This window comes from Scylla paramamosain, chromosome 26 (assembly GCF_035594125.1).
Source record: "Scylla paramamosain isolate STU-SP2022 chromosome 26, ASM3559412v1, whole genome shotgun sequence".
Taxonomy (NCBI): domain Eukaryota; kingdom Metazoa; phylum Arthropoda; class Malacostraca; order Decapoda; family Portunidae; genus Scylla; species Scylla paramamosain.
In genome coordinates this window covers 3,597,501-3,610,694 of record NC_087176.1, presented here as the reverse complement: position 1 = coordinate 3,610,694, position 13,194 = coordinate 3,597,501, and the positions used below count along the sequence as shown (strand labels likewise).

The 13,194-nt window shown below is 40.6% G+C and overlaps 1 protein-coding gene and 1 long non-coding RNA gene across 5 annotated transcripts in view; both read right to left on the bottom strand.

Moving 5' to 3' along the window:
* Positions 1 to 13,194, bottom strand: part of LOC135113617 (dual specificity calcium/calmodulin-dependent 3',5'-cyclic nucleotide phosphodiesterase 1A-like) — a 189,166-nt gene that overhangs the window by 173,140 nt on the left and 2,832 nt on the right. The window lies entirely within an intron of this gene.
* LOC135113615 (uncharacterized) lies at positions 1,274 to 8,164 on the bottom strand. Its single transcript, XR_010274907.1, has 3 exons — positions 8,079 to 8,164; positions 1,823 to 2,711; positions 1,274 to 1,759 (listed from the first exon to the last, which is right to left on the bottom strand). It is a non-coding gene; the product is annotated as an uncharacterized LOC135113615 (long non-coding RNA).

Sequence of the window (13,194 nt, the reverse complement as noted above, 5' to 3'; positions counted from 1 at the left end):
AACCACTTATTGCCTTATAGGGACCTACATGTCTGCTGTTGTATTATTCCTTGATCTCTACGTTTTCCTTTGCCACTATACGTAAAGAAAGGGGAATGTGTAAGCTTGACTGGTTTGTTATAGCTTCCCTGATGTCCTAGCAATACAACGTATCACAACCTAGTAATGACAAATATATCTGCTGATGTTTATTCTTTTTAATTCTCTTTGTATTCTTTTACGTCCCCTTATGCGTATATAGAGGGAGTGCCACGTGTAAGCTTTGACTCCTTGCAGCTTTCCTGATTAACTAACCACACAACACATCAAAACAAATATATTTCCTGCAGTTTGTTCTCTTTATTTTCTATTAAGTCTCCTTTTGCGTATATAAAGGCATTGCCACGTGTAAGCCCTGACTTCTTGCAGCTTGTGTGGCGTCCTAACTGACCACAGACTTACTAATCACAGTAGAGGCCAGCTGGTGAAGACACGTACACACACGTACACACACACACACACACACACACACACACACACACACACACACACACACACACACACACACACACACACACATCACACGATTATTGCTACCACCACTGTTTTTTCTTCTTACGCTTCAAGGCAAGAATCAAATTAGACGAATATAAAACTGTAGAGGCGAGTGATAACAGAGACCAGATGATGAAGGCAAGCACGTCACACACACACACGCACACACACACACTTGGGACCACTTAGCTTAACGCCACTCCTCTCCCCACACTTGAAGGCGAGAACGAAGCAAGACCAAGAATATAAAGCTTTCCACACAAAGACGCCAATGATAACAGAAGGAACAGGAAATTAAGAGGCGTTAGGACATCATCACCTCTTACTGTTGCTACTGCTCTCTCTCTCTCTCTCTCTCTCTCTCTCTCTCTCTCTCTCTCTCTCTCTCTCTCTCTCTCTCTCTCTCTCTCTCTCTCTCTCTCTCTCTCTCTTATGTAACAGGATACTGGCCAAGGACAATAAAAAAGAAGGGGTTCAATAAAGATGCCAGTTACACAAGAGTTATCCAAAAATATCTGAAATTATTATTATTATTTTTTTTAAAGCTTCCTTCAGTCCTCTTGCTTTGTTCACTTCTTCGTTTGTTTATACTGCGGCTCTCTCCTCTTCCCTCTGCATGCTTACTGGTTCCCTCAGTCTTTCTTCTGCTTATTCATTAATTTCTACTGCAACTATTTCTTCGTATATTTGTAAATTTATTTGCTCTGCCACCTTTTCTTGTTTTGCTTTTGTGTCTGTCTTTGTTTTTGTTTGGATCTATGCTATAATTTTCTTTTCCAGTTCAAATAAGCTTCTTTTCTCTTTTTTTTCGTGTCCAAGCGATTTTTTTTTTTTCACACATTCTTCTTTCTACTTTATCTCTCTATATTTCTCTCTCTCTTCATTTTTTTCTATCCATGCCATTATTTTTTCTCAGTGCAAATATTTTTTTTTCTCTTGTGTTTTTTTTTTTTTCAACATTTATTCCTTCTTCTTTTCACGCTTGCACACTTTGGCTCCAGGACTCTTTTAATTTCCCACTTGCACACACCCTTATTTTTCCTCTTTCCTCTCACAACTGCACGCTTACATATCTATTGAATCTCTCCTCTCACATACTTACACTCAACTTCTCTTTCCTCTCACACTTATTCCTACTTCAACTCTTTCTTCATTCTTATTTCTACGTACATATTTCTTTCACACTTATTCATACTTCCCCTCTTTCTTCTCACACTTATTTTACCTTCCATTCTTTCTTTCTCACACTTATTCATACTTCCCCTCTTCCTTCTCACACTTATTTTACCTTCCATTCTTTCTTTCTCACACTTATTCCTTCCACTCTTTCATCTCATAATTATCCCTACTTTTATTCTTTCCTCTCACACTCTTACTCTTCACCATTATTTCCTCTCACACTTAACCCTTCTTCCACTCTTTCTTCTCACACTCATACAATTTATCACTTTATTATTTCCTCTCTTCCTCTCTTTACTGCCACTCTATCTCACACTTGCACACTCAATCGCTGCTCTCTCCCCATCTGGCACACTAAAAACTGAGACCAGAACGATGAATCCAACAACAGCCATAAAACCCAAAAAAACACTCACTAATCTAACCACCAATACGAAAACAGGCTTATAATTTACGAATACACAAAAGTCAATGATAAAAGCATGCATTTGTTAGCACCACCACAGGACTTCTCTGCTCCCAGACTGTGCGTGTCTGAACGATAACATTTAATTTCTCGCATCCCCGATTTACAAGTTTAGTCCTGGAAGTTCAGATGTGTCTTGGCTTCTCTCCCGAATTCCCCCGATTAAATGACGTAAAAAAAAGAGGAAGAGGAGGAGGAAGAGGGAAAAAATGTAGCTTCCAGGGATATGTCACAGATAAACAGACAAACAAACAGGCAGACAAGACAGACAGACAGGATATAGACGGATAGATAAATAGACTGATGGATAGATCGATAAATGGATAGTCAGACAGATAGACCAATAGACTATTACACATACACACACACACAGGATAGATAGATACACATAAATATATAAACATTCTAGATGAGATAGATATAGATAGATAAATAACATGAACTTGACAATTCACTTAACACACACATGGAATCAATAAACGAAGTCATGTCACCCAAACATATCGAAACACAGACAACCAATATGAAAATCCTGACAGAGAAATAATGATAAACACACACACACACACACACACACACACACACACACACACACACACACACTACACTAACAATAATAAGAAGAACAATACCATGATAACGTTTTCCTATCTCCCCAACAACAGAAAAAAGAAAAAAAGTGAAGTAGGGAAGGAAATCGAACAAAAAAAAAAAAAAAAGAGAAGAGGAAGATAAAACTCTACAGACCCTACGGAATAAAAATAAACAAAATAGTCAACACACACACACACACACACACACACACACACACACACACACACACACACACACACACACACACCAAAATTATTACCGATCTTGTGCAATCTTCTCCCGTCATCTTAAGACTTCCCTCCTCCTCCCCCACCTTCTCCCCCTCTTCCCTTGTGCCTCTTCCTCTTCCTCCTCCTCTACCCTTGTCAAGATTACATCCTCCGTTCCTCCCTTCCCTCTCCTCTCCCTTCTTCACTCGTCACGATGGGAGGTGAGAGGTGAGAGAGGGGGAGAAGGGAGAGGAAGGGAGAGGGAGGGAGAGAAAGGTTATGTACGAGTGTTCATTGAGGTTGGTTGGGTTAGGTTAGGTTACGTTAGAGTTAGGTTAGGCTGAGTTAGGTTAGGTTAGGTTAGGTTAGGTTGGTTAGGTTAGGTTAGGTTAGGTTAGGTTAGGTTAGGTTAGGTTAGTTTAGGTTAGGTTAGGTTAGGTTAGGTTAGGTTAGGTTAGGGGTGTTGAAAGGTAAAGGTAGGTAGGTTCTCTCTCTCTCTCTCTCTCTCTCTCTCTCTCTCTCTCTCTCTCTCTCTCTCTCTCTCTCTCTCTCTCACGGAAGTGACGGAGGGGACTGAAGAGAGATAGGGAGGAGGGAGAGAGGAAGGGCCGGAGGGAGGGAAGAGAGATAAGGAGCAGAGAAGGAAAAGATAGAGAAGTAAAGGAGAAAAGAAGGAAAAGAAAAGGAAGGAGGTAAAGACGAGAAAGAGAGAAGGAAAAAGGAGGGAAAGGAAGGACGAAGAGAAAGTAAGAAATGAAAAAAAGGAAGGAGAGGAAAGAAAGAGAAAAAAAGGAAAAATACGAAGGGATATAGAGGAAGAAAACAAATGAAGGAAAGGAGAGCGAGGAAGGAAGGAAGGCAGGAAGATAGAGAAGGTAAGAAGATAAAGGAAGGGACGAAAATAACGGGCTAAAAAGAAATAAAGTAGGAAATGGAAGGAAAAATAAAGAAAGAAAGGAATTATGGAAAGAAGAAGGAAAGAAAAAGGGAAGGAGGAGGAGGGAAGACTGTACCAAAAATACCTATATTGCATGGGCGTTGTTTTAAAGGTTTAATTAAACTTATGGCTGAGTAAAATCGTATTTGTGTGTGTGTGTGTGTGTGTGTGTGTGTGTGTGTGTGTGTGTGTGTGTGTGTGTGTGTGTGTGTTCGTGCTCTACATTTATCTCATTTACATACGTCCACCTTTTTCTTATAATCCTCTTCACTCATTTCTCCCTTCTCCTCCTTCTCCTCTTCTTCCTCTCTTTCTTCTTCTTCTTCTCCATCTCCTCATTCCAACCTTGTTTTGCTCGTTCGCTCATCTGCATAATCATTCTCTCCTCTTCTCCATTAACGAAGAAAGTAAAAACACACACACACACACACACACACACACACACACACACACACACACACACACGCGTCATTAATTCACTTTCACGTGACTTTCTGTATCAAAACATTAAAATCATAATTCCCTCCATGCAAGCAGATTATACAAGAGTTTCCTGCATTAACTTTATAATCTCGGGGGAAGCTGGGAGGGTAAAGACCTTCGTGGTATTGAAGTTAGTTCCTTGTTGAAATACGGGGGGGATTAGTGTATTAAAGAACAAGTATGTGTGTATGTATGTATGTATGTATGTTTGTTTAGTATATTTTCTATGACTGGTGATATTTTTTTCTTCTTCTTTACTACTCTTCCTCCTCCTCCTCCTCCTCCTCTTCCTCCTGCTCCTCCTGCTTATGTTTTTGTTGTTGTTGCACTAGTTATTATTATTATTATTATTATTATTATTATTATTATTATTATTATTATTATTATTATGACCAACTTTTTTCCTTTTTCTTTTTATCGTTATTATTATTAATTTTTGTATATAATAGAGTGGTAGTGCTAGTATTCATTTTAGTAATAGTATTGGTTATCATAAGTTTTTTTTTACTCGTAGATTAGTAATGGACTGTTTATCTATCATCCAACCTGTATTTTACTACTATTACTACTACTACTACTACTACTACTACTACCACCACCAGTATCATCAACGTTCTGTTTGTTACTTCACACAAATGGCGGATACTTAAGACCTCTCTCTCTCTCTCTCTCTCTCTCTCTCTCTCTCTCTCTCTCTCTCTCTCCCCGATCGCCAATAAGTGTCAGGGGTTTATAAGGTCAGGGAGGTGGAGGCCGCATCGGGGTTAAATGTCCCGTATGTTAAGGAAGATTATGACAGACGCGGGTCACTCCACTCCCCCCTCCACCCCTCCCCTCATCTCTCCTCCCCATTTCCTATCTGAATTCCTCCCCTCTCCACATCTCATGCAAACTCTCTTCCCCCTCTTCCTATTTGCCCTTCTTCTCCTTTATCGCACACATACTGTACTCTCTTTCCTCCTCTCATCTGCTTAGTTTCTCTCTCTCTCTCTCTCTCTCTCTCTCTCTCTCTCTCTCTCTCTCTCTCTCTCTCTCTCTCTCTCTCAGGCATCGTTACTTCTATTACACCTATAATTTCTACTTTCACTGGCCATTAACACAGCTTTACTCTCTCTCTCTCTCTCTCTCTCTCTCTCTCTCTCTCTCTCTCTCTCTCTCTCTCTCAAAGGCTACAGAGGTGCGTAAAAGGTTCTTAAGGCTGTAGCATCCTTATTACACCGTCGCTACAAACAAGACAACACTCTTCACAACAGCCGGTACCTTCCATTAGGGACTGTTAGGTTTGGGAAGACAGAGAGACCTTTGAAAATACGAGGGGGTGGAAGGAAAAATACCGAGAATGATGCCAGTTGGTTCTAATGGTACTTGAATATGAACACAGACTCAAAAAATAAGTGGAATGAAAGAATGGTGGTGAAATTGATGCGTAAACTTGGCTGGATACTAAATTGGTGTAAAAAAAGAAAAGGACTGAATAATAGTTTTGTTTTAATGTCGCCTACGTGGAAATAAATGTAGATCCTCAAGGTATGTGAAATAAACAGATGAACGGTGGTGTCGGTAAATGTGTAAGTGTGGATGAATAGTAAATAGATGGAAAAGAAAAGAGTGAATGGATTATAGATAATGAAAACTAGCGGTACTTGAAAATAGCGTATATATAAAAAAAAAAAAACGAAAAAAAAAAAAACGGAGTGATGAGTAAATACGAAAAAAAAAAATGTCTAAACTAAATACATATATACATACATAAAAAGGATTGAATAATTGAATTTCTTTTTTTAATACGTAGTGACTTCAGTAATAAAAAAAAAAGGAATAAAACGAAAGAACCGTGGGATGAATGAACGCGAAAAAAAACTGGCTGAATATAAAACATATGAAAAAAAAAAGATTGAATAAATACATCACTTTTTCTGAATAATGCGTACTGTCCAACTTGAAAATGAGAAAAACAGATCGAAAATAAATGGAATAAGTGAATGCGTCAACTTGGCTAAATACTAAATAGATAAGAAAAAAAGAGAGAGAAAAAAAAAGAGCTGAATAAATTAGATAATGAGAAGTGGAGCAGATCCAGGCAGAGTCCACCATCACTGTGGAGTTTATAAAAGGAAGAAAAGATTTAATGAAAATAAGCAGAAATTAAATATTCAACAGTCCAACTTCAAGACTGCCAGTTCCTTCACCCCCTACTCCTCCTCCTCTTCCTCCTCCTCCTCCTCCTCTTCTTCCCCTTCCTCTATTTCTTCCTCCTCCTCTACCTCTTCTGTTTTCTTCCACTCCTACTCTTTCTTCTCTTCCTTCTCTTTCTTCTTCAATTAGTCCTTTCATTTCTCATCACGCTTGTTACTCTCTCTCTCTCTCTCTCTCTCTCTCTCTCTCTCTCTCTCTCTCTCTCTCTCTCTCTCTCTCTCTGCTCCACTGCCTCTTGCTTCCTTCTCCTCCTATAATTAGTACTACTCCCACTCGTTTTTCTCTCTCTTCCTATCTCCTCCTCCTCCAACTAATCCTACTCTTCTTCTCCTTTCCTCCTTCTCCTCCACCTACTATTACTACTCCTATACTCTGCTATTCTGTTTCTTCCCACCACTACAATGTCCTCCTCCTCCTCCTCCTCCTCCTCTTCCTTCTTCTCCCTCCGTTTATTTCCTTTACTCCTTCACTTTCTTCTTTTTCTTCCAATGTCTAACACCAAACATCATCTCTTCTTACTCCTCCTCCATCTTTTTCTATTATTCTCTTTATTACTCTTTCTTCTCTTCCCACCTACTCCTCCTCCTCCTTCTGCTCCTTCTCCAGCACTTCATCTTCCAAATCTTTCTCCTCCCTCCTTCCTCTCCTGTTATTCTCTTTACTACTCTTCATTCCTTTCCAACCACTACCACCACCACCGTATTCTCCTCCAGCTTGCTCTCCTCCTCCTCCTCCTCCTCTCCCGCGCATCCAACATTACGAGGGAGTCAGTCAGGTGTGTGGCCGCCTCCCAGCAGGTGTCCATGTGTTCAGTGATTAGCGGACACCGAGAAGCCCTGGCGAGATTGACTAAACACCTCACCACACCTGAACACACTGAACACACCTGAACGCGCCTCGTCACACCTCATCACACCTGCCGCCACATAGTCTGGTATTAGAGGAGTGTAAGGGACAACTGGACACGTTACAACGCAACGCTCGTCAGTGACTGCACGCGGTGAAAGCACGTAATTGTACACGTAACTTGCTCTGTCATACGTGCGCGGAGTGTTTAAGCGCACACACACACACACACACACACACACACACACACACACACACACACACACACTGTACAAGATTTTTTTTTCTTTTTCATTTTGACGTGCATGAAAATTACGTACACGCAATTCCCCTCGTGTACGTAAATTACAATATCGGGAAATCAAAACGTTTATAAAAGAATGCATATGATTAGCGCGCGCGTACACACACATACACACACACACACACACACACACACACACACGAAATACCCATCCATTTTCTAAACACACACCTACGTAGTTCCCTTAAACACACGCAAACAAACAAACAAAACAAACAAGCAAACTAATTAATCAACTAAACAAACAAATCATTAACCATATAAAAAAAAGCCCACGAAAAAGAAAAAAAAACAACAAAAACAAACAAATAAACAATACAGCCAACAAACAACAGTAAAAATAACATCAAAATTTGTCTATAAAGTACACAGGTGACCACACACGAATCCTTTAGCGCACACACAAAGGACTCTGCAGGATTCTCTTACCGCCACAAAGGACCCGCCGAGTGTGGCCCCGTCAGGCAGAAAATTACACAGGAATCAGAGGGCGGCGCCATAAACTCGCCATATTATTTGACGTCTCTCTTAAGTGTATATTATTTTTCTCTCTCTCTCTCTCTCTCTCTCTCTCTCTCTCTCTCTGTTGCTTAGTCTTCACCGCCTTTTTTTTTGTCATTTTCTTCTTATTCTCCTCCTCCTCCTCCTCCTCCTCCTTCTTCTTCTCTAGTTCTCTTGTTTTTCTTGTTCTTTTTGTCTCCACCTCCTCCTCCTCCTCCTCCTCCTCCTCCTCCTCTTCGTTTGCCTTTTCCACTTCTTTCATTCAACAACCGGTCCTTTTCGTCTCTCTCTCTCTCTCTCTCTCTCTCTCTCTCTCTCTCTCTCTCTCTCTCTCTCTCTCTCTCTCTCTCTCACATAACACACTTCCGTTCATTCAGCGCGAGGTCGCTTCGGATTATTAAGATATTACACAAAACTTTCTCCCTTAGTGATGTTTCCACCTCAGGAGTGATGAACGACAAACACACACACACACACACACACACACACACACACACACACACACACACACACACACACACACACACGGTCCATAGTGCTTGAGAGTTTGCGGTTTCGACAGAGAGAGAGAGAGAGAGAGAGAGAGAGAGAGAGAGAGAGAGAGAGAGAGAGAGAGAGAGAGAGAGAGAGAGAGAGAGAGAGAGAGAGAGAGAGAGAGAGAGAGAGAGAAATTTACATCATCACTTGCCTGGTATTCTCAGATCACGTGAATGGCATGTAGGAGGAGGAGGAGGAGGAGGAGGAGGAGGAGGAGGAGGAGGAGGAGGAGGAGGAGGAGGAGGAGGAGGAGGAGGAGGCGGAGGAGGAGGAGGAGGAGGAGGAGGAGGAGGAGGAAGAAAAGAAGATACAGAGGGAGATGAACACTGTAGATAACTAAATATGAGACAAGAAACGAGAAGAATGAGAAGAGGAAGACGAAAAAGAAAATTCAGAGGGGAAAGAAAGAAACGGTAGAAAATGAAACAAAAGCAAACACCAAAAAGACAGGTTGGTTGTAACGGGCGCTAACAGAACGAACGCCACTTGAAAATAACGTAATAGAAAAGGAACGAAATAACGATGGGATAAATGAAATAAATAAAAGGCGACAAAATTGGCAGCATAATAAAAAAAAAAAAAAAAAAGAATAACATGAAAAAAAAAAGGCAACAAGAACTTCAGATCATTACTAGTACAAACTAAACCCACTTTCTGAAACGTTCCTTTGATTATAACCTTTACTCTTAACAGGGACAAACGTTACTAACCCTTTTGCTGGTATGGTTGTCCTTCCTTGACTTTCCTAGAGCTGTTGAGACATTTTGACAAGTTGGAGGTGGAGGTGAAAAGAGAGACACGTATTATGGGGCGAGTTTATTCCAGACTAGTTTTGCTGTTCCCCTGAAGAAGCACCAGAGAAACTTGTCGGGAAACTCGCCCTATGATACCTCCCTCTTATCACCTCCACCTCATCGAATGTCTCCTACAGCTGTAAAAACTGCTTGCATGGAGGCACAGGAGAGCAAGGGGGGAAAACATAAGGTAATTTCGTGGTTAGGTTAAGTTAGGTTTTAAGTAAAATTATGATGTTATTTACGAGCCTAGCACAAAAATATCTAAAAAGTTATAGGCATTAAAGAAAATTTGTCTTGCAGTGAAATGCTTAAGAGTTCTAAATGTTTTCATGGTTCCAGTGAGTGTTTAGCAACGATTCTGCAGTACCAGTGGGGAAAACGCTCATGTAAACCCGATTAATCATCACCGTGGCCTTTGAAAACGGTCTTGATGAGCGGAACAGCGTGTCGAAACAGACCCGTGTGTTACAAATAAGGTTTGGTAAGAACACAAAAAGACCCCTTATTCTGAAACACTTCTGCCCGCATCCACACTGCTTTAAAAAGTCTCTAGTTGAAGCTATCCCGATTTCTAAGGTGTTTCTAGTGACAAATTAACAATATTTCTACATTTATAGTAGCAGAAGGTCTTTGAGAACCCAGTTACTTATCTCTCTGGCCTTTGAAAATAATGCTGGTGAAGTGACAATTTTTAAGATCGTTTTCATGGTTCTGCTGACAAGTCAACAATATTTCTACATTACTAACAGGAACAACAGTCTTGAGAAACCGGCTAAGCAAATCTGTGGCCTTGAAAAACACTCGTGGTGAAAGCAGAGCGTTTCTAAACATGGCCCTTTAGTCATGACAGAGCAAAGATACATGTAAAGACTGCCACGAGTGAGAGTGATGCCTTCCTGCAGCTTCCCTTTCCTTCCTTTTGCGTCCTTACTTCAAGTCTAAGGGTGAAAGCATAACAAGAACACAAAAGGAAGCGCCAAAATGCGAGCTGACCTACACGTGGCAGTCCATGTATATAACATTCCTGCCTACATCTACCCACCATTCTAGAGGCAGTGTTACCAAGTCCGTGTGTCCTCGCCTGACTGAAACACAAGGCCAGTGCACGCCGGAGAAACTAGATAGTGAAAATTGTTGATATTGTTCTTTATCTTTTCTACTGGTGGCTAAAAAGTGAAGAACTACTACTACTACTACTACTACTACTACTACTACTACTACTACTACTACTACTAAAAAAGATTAGGTTATGAATCGATGGTAGAGGAAAGATTATAAGTGAGTGAACGAGTGAGGGAGGAAGAAAGGGAGGGGAGAGGAGGGGAAGAAAGGGAGGAATGGGGAGGGGAGGAAGAGAGGAGATAACTTAAGGAAAGAGGAATATCTGATTAGGGGAAAGAGGTAGCTAAGTGAATGAGAGAGAGAGAGAGAGAGAGAGAGAGAGAGAGAGAGAGAGAGAGAGAGAGAGAGAGAGAGAGAGAGAGAGAGAGAGAGAGAGAGAGAGAGAGAGAGAGAGAGTATAAAAGAACAGAAATCTACTTCACAGTTTTTGAAGAGGAAGGAAGGAAGGAAGGAAGGAAGGAAGGAAGGAAGGAATAAAGGATAGAGAGGATAAAAAGAAAGAGGAATACAGGAAAGAGAGAGAGAGAGAGAGAGAGAGAGAGAGAGAGAGAGAGAGAGAGAGAGAGAGAGAGAGAGAGAGAGAGAGAGAGAGAGAGGAAGGAGAGGAGGGAGAGAGGGAGGAAAGACACCGGATCGCAAAGAAATGGGAGAGAAGAGAGAGAGAGAGAGAAAAGGGAGAGGAAGGGAGAGGGAAACATGAAGGACACGAAGCAAGGGAGAGAAGAAAAGAACAGGGGAGGAAATAGGAGAGGGATGAAGGGGAGAAGGAAAAGAGGAAGGATGACAAAGGAGAAATAAAAAAAAACGAAGCAGAAAAAAGAATAAAAAGAAGAATGAATAAACAAAAGAAAAGACGAAAAGTAGAAAGAGAAACAAAAGAAATAAGAACATTAAAATGAATAAAAAGAGAAGGATAAAGAAATGGAAGAAGGAAAAGAAAAAACCAGAGAGGAGACGGAAGGGAAGGAAAGAAAATGGGAGAGGAAGATAATAACTATTGAAAGAAAGGAAAAAAGAAAGGAGGAAAAGAGAGAACTGAAAGGAAAGGAAAAGGAGAGCCACAAGGAAGATTAATCAACAAAAAAATAAAAAAGAAAGAAAAGAAAGACAGGAGGAAGGGCAAGAAAGTAGAAAATTAAAGGAAAATACAGAAAAAAGAGAAGGCACAAGAAAAATAATAAGCAGAGAAGGAAGAAAAAAGAAGAGAGGGAGAGAAGAGGGAGGAAAAGAAAGTGATAAACAAAGGAAAAAGGGAAGGAAAAGAAAGAGAAGGCACAAGAAAAAAAGCAGAGAAGGAAAAAAAAAGGAAAAGGAGACGAGGGAGAGAAGAGGAAGGAAAAGAAAGAAAAACAAACAGAAAATGAAATAAAAAGGGTAGGGAAGGGAAGGAAAACTAAGGAAAGGGGAGGGAAAGGGAAGAGTAGCGAAGGGAAGGGAAAGAAATGGAAGGGAAGGGAAGGGAAGGGAAGGGAAGGTTAATATACAAAGCTCTGAAATAATCTTCCTTGAAAACCATTATAGGACTTGAGAGAGGAACGCAATAAACACAATAACAAGGAGGAGGAGAGGAGGAGGAGGAGGAGGAGGAGGAGGAGGAGGAGGAGGAGGAGGAGGAGGAGGAGGAGGTAATTATTTATAGACGAAAGAGTAGAAAGAGTAGAGAAGAAAAAGAAAATATATATTTTTATCGAATTATACATGAAAGAGGAGGAGGAGGAGAAAAGAGGAGGAGGAGGAGGAGAGGAGGAGGAGGAGGAGGAGGAGGAGGAGGAGGAGGAGGGTTTATCCGTCAAGTTAATCTGAGCACCTTCTCTTAAGACCACCGTGAAAAGATTGGCGTGTGTGTGTGTGTGTGTGTGTGTGTGTGTGTGTGTGTGTGTGTGTGTGTGTGTGTGTGTGTGTGTGTGTGTGTGTGTGTGTGTGTGTGTGTGTTGCTACTTCAATGATGTTCTGATACTTTTTTTTTTGCTACGTAGAAAAGCAATGATACTATTTTTACTACTACTACTACTACTACTACTACTACTACTACTACTAAACAGAACTACCACGAAACAAAAACATTAAATTCGTCACATTAACGTCTCGTATTAAAATTTCCGGCAACACAAAATCCCCAAAAAAGTAAAATAAAAAATAAATAAAATAAAAATACTACAAATTCAAATTATATTCTTCCCTGGAGCCATTTTTTTTTATTCTTATATATTTTTTTCCCCAGGGAAGGAGAATCTATGCATTATGTATTTTCGCCTCATTTACATAGCCACAACAGTTGCCTAATAAGGAAAAGAAATAACGGCACTGTATCGTGTGTGTGTGTGTGTGTGTGTGTGTGTGTGTGTGTGTGTGTGTGTGTGTGTGTGTGTGTGTGTGTGTGTGTGTGTGTGTCGGAGAGAAGGGGGAAGGTGAAGGGGGTAAAAAAGAAGAAAAAATGTTAAAGTTATTCCTTCTGTAAAATCACGCGTTGGTTTTGGAAATAAGGTGTA